This window comes from Apodemus sylvaticus, chromosome 7 (genome assembly GCF_947179515.1).
Source record: "Apodemus sylvaticus chromosome 7, mApoSyl1.1, whole genome shotgun sequence".
Classification (NCBI taxonomy): domain Eukaryota; kingdom Metazoa; phylum Chordata; class Mammalia; order Rodentia; family Muridae; genus Apodemus; species Apodemus sylvaticus.
In genome coordinates this window covers 123,325,248-123,333,418 of record NC_067478.1, presented here as the reverse complement: position 1 = coordinate 123,333,418, position 8,171 = coordinate 123,325,248, and the positions used below count along the sequence as shown (strand labels likewise).

The 8,171-nt window shown below is 35.9% G+C and overlaps 1 pseudogene; it reads left to right on the top strand.

The window, feature by feature from the left end:
- The first annotated feature begins 7,711 nt into the window (after positions 1-7,711).
- LOC127690219 (transmembrane protein 258-like) lies at positions 7,712-7,950 on the top strand (annotated as a pseudogene).
- Positions 7,951-8,171: the final 221 nt, after the last annotated feature.

Genomic DNA, 8,171 nt, shown 5'->3' with positions numbered 1-8,171 from the left:
ACTGTCTCATTCTCTCCATTTGCTAAATATTGTCACTCTCCTATGCTTTTATTCCTATGTAACTGACTCATAGATATTTCTCTTATTCTGTTTATAGTTCTCAAGGATAATTTCTTTCCTTATGTATTTAGTGCTGTCCTATTGGTTTTTGTGCTCCTCAGTTGCCCCAGGCCCACCCTGCCTTGAGGTTTTGTGTTCCTCCCTAAACCTAAATGTCTCCTTTCCTACACATACCAATGACACATCTGCTGGCCTATTCTTGGTCTTTGCCCACTCATCCCTTTGCATAAAGAACATCCACATACCATTTTTTAAATTGCAGGACGATTTATATTATAATATCACCTCTCCATATTTTTTCTCTATAGTTTTTTAAACCATACAACAAGTTATGCATAGATATTTATTTCAGTAAATAATTTTATTTGCAAGTCATTCTTTTCTTCTACTTCTCAGACAGCCTACCTGTCTAAACACATTGAAGCTTCAGGTGTCCCTTTATGCTGTCCACTGAAGATTTCCAAAACTCTGGAGCTCCATCTCATGCTATATTTTATTCCCTCTAAAATAGATTCGGAAAATAGAAAGTCAGAGCCTTTCTTAACTGATGGGGCCGAATGACTTAACTCTTAGGAATGAATTAAGTCTACAGTGACCAGAAATGTTTCTAAAATGGGGACTGTTGTAAAGCAAGTCTAGCCCCCAATGCTTTCTCCCTCACATATATTCACCTGGTATCTTGTCTTTCACCAGGAAATGTGAGAAGGTCTTCAGCAAATACCAGTCACAAGCTTACATGCTATGTTCAAGCAACTCAGTCATCAGAACTATGAAAATACGTTTGTTTTCTTTATAATTTGGGTATTTTAATAGAGTAGCAAAATCAAGACTGAGACACCTTCCATACACTGTATACTCAGTTGGCATATATTGAATACATGAGGACAAAGCAAGAGAACTATTAAGGAATAAAGCATGCTTCCCTCCTATGAATAGGAAGAGATGCTCTCTATCCCTTCTCAGTGGTTTTTCTTTATTCTACAGTATGTCTTCATCTAAGCACTGATGTTTAATTTTGAATTTTAATCTCTCCATCTCTGTTGCCATGGCACTTTATCTTAAATGCTTAGGATTAACTACAAATTTTAAGCATGTCATTTTACAAATATATATGAAAAAGGGATATTAACACATCTCTCTGTCCCTAAAGTTTTATCTTATTTTGTTCTTCTGTGACAAAATGGCCTCTGTGGACTAACTGGAAGAAAACTGGGGTGGGTGCATGATGTGTAAAGCAAATTTGGTCCATGCAGTTTTCCCACTGAAGGATATTCCTGTCCGGGATTACAGCTAGCTATTACTCACTTGGCTGCTTTAGACTTCGCATTCAGACACATAAAAATGCCACCTGCGACTCACTTGATTGAAGATAGACTGATGTGAGCATCTAGTAAAGGCGGCAGAAAAATACCACAGCAATTGTGATTCATGTGTTCATATTAATTTTATTCTCTCTTCTGCCCTCTTCTACCTCTCTCAGTCACACCTTTCTCACCACAAATGATGTTTGCTGTAATATCAAGCCCATTATCTTATTGTATTTTTTGATTTCACTCTGGACTATTTGTTCTCAAAATATACCTATCTATTCAATTGGCTTTCTACAGAAAGGATTATTGATATCAAAGTCACATCAGAGATTTTCAATGAGGTACAGCATATTCCCTCAGCACTCTAAAGAATAGATTTATAATGCCATTGTAGAGTATCATTCAAATACCTTGGCCCATTAAGTTGCAATTGATGCTTAACTAATGTGCTTTCTCTTGAAGTGTCTATCTTTTCACAGCACTGGATAGCAATATGCCAAGGAGATGGATATGTGGTGGGTGAGAGTTCAACTTGAGATTTCTATAGAAGAGAAAGGCTAACTGGAGTTCAAACTAAATTTCATATCCCGATACAATTACTTCTGAGGCAGTAGGTGTTGTTTAATCTCATATAATTCTTATCTTTATAGAGCCAATTGCATATTTCCTTCACTATGCTTAACTTAGCATGAAGAAAAAGAGCATTAAAGCTTATTTTTATAGATTTATATAATATACTATTTTCCCATTACCAAGGGAATATTTTTGTCATTTACAAAAATTTTCAACTTTTGTCTCTTATGACTCATATTCCCTCAATATTTTTATTATTTAGTTTCTTATATTTTAATTTTTCTTTTATGATAAATAGATTTTTTTTCACATAATATATACTGATTGCATTTTCCCTCTATCTACTTTTCACAGTTCCTGACAAACTCTACTGCCATCTGGGTCCACTGTTTTTCTGTCTCTCATTAGAAAATAAACAGGCTTCTGAGATATAAAAATATAATATAGTACAGTATAATATAATATGATACAATATGGTAAAGCAAAAACTAACACAAAGGAATTGGACAAATTAAACAAAATAAGGAAAAGAACCCAAGAAAAGACAAAAGAAACAGAGACCCACATATTCACATACTTAGGAATCTCATAAAAATACTAAATTGGAAGACATAATACATTTGTAAAGGCCCTGCTCCAGACACCTGCAAGCTCTGTTCGTGCTGCTTTAGTCACTGTGAGTTCATATGTGCTCTGGTCATGTTGATTTAGTCTTCTCTGTCTCCTCTGGATCTTATATTCTGTCACCACTTGTTCCACAGGGTTCTATAGGCTATGATGAGAGGATATTGTAGAGAAATGTTATTTAGGGCTTAGTGTTCCAAGTCTCTCTCTCTCTCTCTCTCTCTCTCTCTCTCTCTCTCTCTCTCTCTCTCTCTCTCTCTCCTCTCTCTTTCTCTCTCTTTCTCTCTCTCTCTCTGTCTCTGTCTCTCCAAAATGCTTGGCTGCAAGTCTTTGTATGTAATCTCAATAGCTGCAGGAGTAAGCTTCTTTGATTGTAGCCTCTTTCTATGAGTATAGAAAAAAATGTCATTAGGATACAGTTTATTGCTGTTTTTCTAGAAATGGTAGTTAGTATTTGCTTTTAGCCTAAGCCTCTGGGCCATCCAAGCAGTGTCTTGTGTGAGTTCTATGTGACTGAGTGGATCTAAATAAAAGCAATGTTGCTTGGTTATTCCTACTAGCATGTGTCACTATTACTTTAACATATCAGGCAGATGTGACTCTATTGTAGATTTTTTTTAAAAATGTGGCTGTGTTTGTTTTTATATTTCTCTTTAGGTATAATGCATAGTACTTTACTGTAACAAAGAATCTATGTGAGAATGAGAATATTTATGGGAACCACCTCAATTTCTCCATTTTCTTTTTTTTTCTTTTTTTTTAATTTTTTTTATTCAATATAATTTATTTACATTTCAAATGATTTCCCCTTTTCTAGCCCCCCACATTTTCAGTGAGTTGTGTAGGTATTGCCTTCAGCAGTGGGGCCCTGTTGTTAATCTGAAGAGAGTGGTCTGTAGTATTGGCAACAGCGTGGGTTGTTTGAGGACTCCCATGGAAACTCTTTGATAACAAATCAATTACATCTAGGTCAATCCTGAGACTAGAATCTTTATTTGATGACAAGAGATGGCTAGCTGATGCTCTGTTTCCCCAATATTGAGCACTTTCACATAGATTCTCTTCATGTATGTATATACCTACTATATACTATATACCTATGTATATACCTACTACCCCTTCCATGGACTTTATTTTAGCCCTCGTTCCCTGTATTTTCTCCCTTGTCCCCTCCTAAACACTCTTTCCCATTTGATACTCCCATCTCAGCCATCCACCCTTCCATCCATAACTATCCATCAGTTTCCTTCTCTAATAAGATCTATCAACCTCTCTATCCCTTCCTTTCACTATACTTAACATTTGTGGTTCTAAAGATGGTAGTTTGCTTTCATTGACATAATAACTTATATCCACATATAGGTAAATACATATATTTGTCATTCTGGGTTTCCTTTACCTCATTCAGGATAGTTATTTTTTCTTAATTCCATTCATTTTCCTGAAAATTTCATGATTGTATTACTTTCTTTTTTTTTCTTTTTAATATATATTTATTTTATTCGATATATTTTTATTTACATTTCAAATGATTTCCCCTTTTCTAGCCCCCCACTCCCTGAAATTGATTGTATTACTTTCATAGCTGAGTAATTCTCCATTGTATGAATGTAGTACATTTACTTTATCCATTCATACCTTTAGTGACATCCAAGTCATTTCCATTTTCTGTTATCATGAGTATACCAGCTATAAGCATATTTCAGTAAGTATCTATGTGATAGAGTAAGCCTGCTTTTGGGTATGTGGAAGGTGATAAGGCTGGAGCTTGAGGAATATCGATTCCCATCTTTCTGAAGAATTAGTTCATTGATTTCCATAGTAGCTTTATATGATTTCATTCCCACCAGTGGTGGATGAGTGTTCTATTTATTGCATATCCTTGCCACCATGAGCTGTCCCTCATTTTATTGATCTTTGCCATTCTGACAGGTGTCAGATAAAATCACAGAGTAGTTTTGATTTGCATTTCCTTAATGGCAAAGGATATTAAATATGTGATTTTCAGCTATTTGAATCTTATTTTTAAAGAATTTTCTACTAGCATCTGTGACCCATTGTTAATTGGGTGGTGTTCTTTATATTTACTGTTTTTTTAGTTATTTGAATATTTGGATATTAGTACTCTATCACATTAGTAGTTGGTAAAATCATTCTCCATTCCATAGGTTGCTACTTTGTCCAAATGACAGTATCCTTTGGCCTGATTTTAGTTTCATAAGTTCTCATTTACTAATTGTCGGTTTTGGTGGTGCCTGTGCCAAAGACATTCTGTTGAGAAAGTTTTCTCTTGTGGCAATGAGTTCAAAACTATCCCCCATGTTCTCTTTTCTCAGATTCGTTGTATATGTGTCTTATGGTGCATTCTTAGAGTTGAATTTAGTACAGGATGATAAGAATGCATCTATTTGTATTGTTCTGCATAGAGCTATCCAATTCAACCAACAACATTTGTTGAAAAATGCTGGAACCATTTTAGCAATTTTTCATGTTCATAGGTGTGTGGACTTATTTCATGGTCTCCTATTCAGTTCCATTGATCAATAACATGCCATTTTGTCACTACAGCTCTATAGTATGATTTAAAAGCAAGGATGATGATACCTCCAACAGATCTTTTACTATCCAGGATTCTATTAGCTGTCTCGGATTTTTGTTTTTCATATGAAGCTGAAAATTTTCCATTCAATGTCTGTATTGGAATTTTGATAGGGATTCCATTGAATCTATTTATTACTTTAGCTTGGATAGCCAATTTTGCTATTCTAAAATAGCAAAGTATGTCTTGTTTTTATTTTTTATGAAATTTCTTCGAATTTTTCTTCATTTAAATTGATACTGACTTTTGGCTTACTATAAACTGCCTTGTTACAGATTTTGTGAAATTTCTTTAAATTTTTTTTCATTTAAGTTGATGCTGGCTATTGGATTACTGTAAACTGCCTTTAATATACATATGCATGTTTGTTATACCAACAATCTTTCCATGGCCTTGATAATGAAGCATGTTGAATTTTTGACAAAGGCCTTTCTGCATATAATGACTTTATGATTATGTTGTATTGGTATTAAGAGATATAGGGAGCATGACAACTCTCATAAAGGAAAACATTTAATTTGGGGCTGACTTATAGTTTCAGAGGTTCAATCCATTATCATCATGAAGGGAAATATAGTGGTATTTAGGCAGGCATAGTAATAGAGAAGGAGATTAGGCTTCTACATCTTGATACTTAGGCAGCAGAAGGAGAATGAGAGCTACACTGGGCAGAGCTTGAGCATAGACAACCTCAAAGCCCACCTCCACAATGACATTCCTCCTTGAACAGAGCCATACCTACTCCAAAAAGGCCCTACCTAATAGTGCCACTTCCTATGGGCCAAGCTCTCAAACATATGATTTTAGATGGGTCATACCTATTCAAACTACCATATTCCATACTCTGGCCCCACATGCTTGTAGTCATAACATAATGTAAAATGTATTTAGTCCAACTTTAAATGCCCCCATAGTCTATCACAGTCAATGTCTCTTCTGGTGTTTATATAATGCCTTAACTATAATTCTCCTATAAAATCAAAAAGAAGAAGAAGAAGAAGAAGAAGAAGAAGAAGAAGAAGAAGAAGAAGAAGAAGAAGAAGAAGAAGAAGAAGAAGAAGAAGAAGAAGAAGAAGATCATATACTTCCAGCATATGAAGGCACAGGATCTATATTACTGTAGGGAAATATGTAGGGAAGGGAGCATAGTGATGAAACACAGGCTCAAAGCAATACTAAAAAAATAGCTGGGCATATTTTAAATTCTTCAACTCCATATCTGATGTCTAAATGATCTTCACATCTCACACTCCTTTCAGCTATGTTGACTGCAACACATTTTTTTCTCTTAGGCTTAGTAGCTTTCTTTAGCAGGTATCCCAGGTCTTAGGCATTTCTAACATCTTGTAGACTCCAACACGATCCAGGATTCACCTTCATTGCTTCACACAATGACCTTTCTGGTACTCCACTAAAACATTAGTGGCCATGGTGGCTTTTTTAGTCATGGAGGGAGATTCCGTAACTAGTTTCCTTTATCCTTGATTATAAAGCCAGAGCTATGTGGCAAAAGGTGTTAAGGTCTGCTGCTTTCTGGGTCAATTGCATCTTCACTAGTTTTCTGTCTTCCATGGTTCCCTTCACTGACTGTGCCTGGCTGACCTGAAACTCAGTCTGTACTTAAACTGTTCTTTAGTTCGTTTTCACAAGATGGAAGTTTATCTGGGTGTGATCTTGCCCCGGGGTTACCACTTTCTTTATTCCATTTAAAATCCTTAATCTGTTTATGTCCTTGAACACAGAATCAGCTCCATTCCACTTTCTAGTGCCCCCTTTTTCCTTGAATAATATATTTCACATTCTTTGTTCAACTTGCTCATTTGCATCAAAATCCTCTTCATAAGAGTAAGCACTATTAACTACACAATGAGCCTATACTAGGATATGTTGAGATTTCCCTTACCAATACAATTAATGTAAGTGTAAATATAAATATATAGTATGTAGGCTGCAAACTATATACTCTTCTCTGACACCTCATGAGCTTGGCCCCCAAAATTCAAATTACCCTCAGCACCATTATCATCCATGTTCATGCTGGTATCACCCATTAAGCACCTTTTAAAGCATTCCATTATTTTTCTAATCCAAAGTTTCCAAAAAATAAAGCATGGTCAGGCCCATCACAGAAATACCTTAGTCTCTGGTACTTCTCTTTTAGTTTGGTTTTTACTGCTATGAAGATACAAGTACTATGGCAACTCATGTAAAGAAAACCTTTAATTAGGACTGACTTATAATTTCAGAGGTTTAGTCCATTATAATCATGAAGAAAAATATGGTGGCATGCAGGCAGACATGGTACTGGAGAAGGAGCTTAGGCTTTTATATCTTGATCCTCAGGCAACAGAAGGAGACCGTGTTCCACACTGGGAATAGCTTGAGCATAGGAGACCACAAAGCCCTCTACCACAGTGACATATTTTCTCCCATAGGTCTATCTTACTCCAACAAGGCCACACCTCCTAGTAATGATATTTCATATGGGCCAAGCATTGACATATATAAGTTGGGTGAATTAGTAGTTTATCCTCTGCAGGGCAAAATGGAGCTCGAGGCCATGAGTAGGAATACCAGCCCAGTGAACTCAGCTGTCTTCCCTCACCTGACTGTGGTACTTCTGGCATCAGCATGTTCCCTACTGCCTAGTTCTTCATTTAAAAGGTCACCTCTACCAGGTGCACATGTGATATTTACAAAGAGTTCCTCATCTCCTTGGTGGCCTCACTCTCTATGGGCTTTGGAGTCCTCTTCCTCCTGCTCTGGGTTAGCATCTACATATAAATCTTCAAGGTTACATACCAGGCAGCTCACCACATCTCTGATTTTGTAAATTAATTTTTTATCATTGCTATGTGTCCCACCTGCTGTTTGCAATAAAGGCAGTTGTTTGAAGGGAAAAAAAAAGAAATACATGAGTCTATAGGGGCCATACCTATTGAAAAAACCACCACAATGATTATGTTGTTTGTATTTTTCAGGTTATTTTTGTGGTAGATTATATT